This window comes from Hordeum vulgare, chromosome 5H (genome assembly GCF_904849725.1).
Source record: "Hordeum vulgare subsp. vulgare chromosome 5H, MorexV3_pseudomolecules_assembly, whole genome shotgun sequence".
NCBI classification, from domain to species: domain Eukaryota; kingdom Viridiplantae; phylum Streptophyta; class Magnoliopsida; order Poales; family Poaceae; genus Hordeum; species Hordeum vulgare.
Genome location: NC_058522.1, coordinates 25,002,698 through 25,005,609, shown reverse-complemented (window position 1 = coordinate 25,005,609; position 2,912 = coordinate 25,002,698).

Genomic DNA, 2,912 nt, shown 5'->3' with positions numbered 1-2,912 from the left:
AATTCTAAATTTTCCATTATAGGGTAACTCCGTAACAACCGTACAACTGAAAATTTGGTTGAACGATAAAAAATTCAGGTGTCTCACTGATAGCAAAACCGAGTTAATAAATTTCAGCAGCCACGGATGCTATGCAGCGCTGCTCGGGAGTTGGAATAGTGGTGAAATCACATTATGATCGGGAAAGACCTGGCTACAGACGTCTGATAAGAACTATTCATCATACCTTTCGGACGCCGTCGATTTGTATTTTGACCTCACGGTTGAAAGATGTTATATCTCCATCCAATTTTCTGGCCCACACCCCATAATCTCTCTTTCCGAATTAATCACCAGAAGTAACTCTCCCCCATCTCTTCTGCTCATCTCGTGCTCAGCGCCGAGCTCGCCATGATCCTCGCCACCTCTGCTCTCTTCCCCAACATGAGTGCCCGACCCATCATGTATGGCTTGGCCTCCGTTGCACTTTTGCGGTGCTCCATCCCATCCGGTGGCCGTGCGGAGACTTGCTCACCACCTGCTCAGCGACGAGATCGTAACCTCCCTCATCGTCGTGTTTAACTCCAGGATCGGGCCCTTCTACACCTGTAGATTTAGCCTCTGATTACCATCTCGATTGGAGAAAGAGACCGACTAGTGGATTAATGCAGGATTCCCCACCCAGTCCTTGTCAGATCTAAGTTTGGAAAATCTCCGTTCGATGCTTTTCAAGTCATTCATCGCTAGTTGATTTCTAACATAATTTCGTTATGAGATTCATGTGATATATTCTCTATGTCAATATTTTGGTTTATTCCCTCTTTATCAGTGTGAATTTGTGTCGTACAGTATCTGTTGGATCACTAAGTCCGTCGTTCAATTCCTGTGAAATTGGTATGTACGCTTCCTACTCCCCTTGCTTCTTAATTGTAATATATCCATTTCTGTGGTGTAGCGAGTTTTCTTTCATTCGGCAACAAAAATAACTTCTGTGAATTGTGCACGTAGGTGACACAACCTGCTAAACTGGAACTATGCTGGTCTTTGCACACTTTTGTTTGATGAAATAGGTTTGTGTTTCACAAAATTTTGCATCGAGATCATCGGTGCAATCATGCTATTTTGAGTTTTCAAATTTATATGCATCCCCTAAGTATCATATAGGTTGTTATACCAACAAATAATTGCTTAAGAGTGTCCATGCTTTCTAGGTCTCCTATAGTGCTTCTTATGTACTTCTTGTTTCCGGTTGATAGACAACCTTTTAAATTTAACTTAGCATGATTCCTACAAATCTCATTTATGCTGCAAAGGATACATGCCCTCACCCATGTGAATATCGTTTTTCTCATAGCCCTGTTAGGTTGCTCCCTCCTACCCTCATTCTATATTATCTCATGCTACTACCATTATATACTTTCATGCTCACTAACAAAATTATTACGGCAAGATTCTCAAGAAATTTGCTTAAATTCTATGCTTTTATACAATTTTATTATTGCTTCTAAATGTCTGTTTTCATGCTTCGGTCATACACATGTTTAACATGGTAATTCACTAACCATACCATTGCTTCTATTGTTCAAACAAACCTGCTATTGATTCAACCAGATTCATGCTTTTGCCTCAAGCCATTTGAGGTGATTTGGTTTCTGTTTTGGTGAGCTTATGTATGCAATTATTATTTTTGGCTGGTGTAGATGTGCACTCTTGTTATGCTCGGTGGAGACTATGTTTGGCGTTACATGGCATTTTGGACATCATCGGGCATACAATAGAGATGGCAATGACAGCCAAACAGAAGTTGGGGGATATGTTGTTGCTTGAACGGGTTTAGGCACACTATGAATTGTAGTTTCAATTTCTTTGGAAACCTGTATACTTAATTCAAAAATAACACTTTTTTCATTTGCCCGAAGCAAATTATGTTCTATTTGAATCATGTGTATGGAAACAAAATTTGATTCACTGTAAAAAGAATGTACGCTAACAGTGAAAGCCATGTTTTGTTCGATGGAAGCAAATCTCAATTCAGTGGAAGCAAATTTTAATTTCCACCAGAAAGGCAGAAACACAATTGATATGCTGCAAACAATTTTTCTCTTTTATGGCAACATGATTGTAATACGTTTTAAAACAAAAAAATATATTTTAACAGGATTATAAGACATTGGAAGCAATTTTTTTCTACAGAAACACAATTATAATATGTTGGAAGCATGGTTTATTTTGATAGAAACGCGGTTGTACTATGTTGGAAGCACACTTTCTTTCTCAAGAGCTTTGTGTGAGGAGAAAGGAATGCCGGAAAGAGTGGTAAGTAAGGGTAGCATCCGTGTTGTACGGGAGCAGTTACAGCGGAGGAGTGAATTAAGGAAGCAAATCATGAAGCATTCAATTAGCCAAACTAAGCAGCAATCTCACGTGGGCCTGGCCCTGATCCGACGTCCTCTGTGCATCTGATCAGACGGCTGGCCACTAGTCTGATATAAACAAAGTATCTGTAGCCTGATGCATAGTGATATTAAGATCTATTCCTGGCAACTTAATAAATATACAACATGCTTTGAGACGTACACGATCGAACTGATGGCTTGTAGGGATGTTATACTGCTAGAGAGGAACAAGGGTTGTACTTGTTTGGTGCTCGAAAGTGATTTCTTGGAACCGAGATGATCTGGGAGGCAATATCTTCATGCCTTGTTTGGTTTCTTCAAATTTAAAGGGGATTGAAAGGGATTAAACCCCCTACAAGTCAAAATTCACCTTAATCCCCTCCAATTCCCTTGTGGGAGGATTAACCAAACAAGCCCTCAGGAAGATGCACACGTATATATCTCCTTTTTTTCAGGGATTTGAGTTTTGTACTGGTTGTGAAGCTAATGGTGTAGCCTATAGATGTGCCAAAGAGGTTTTGACAGTAGAGAGTAGAG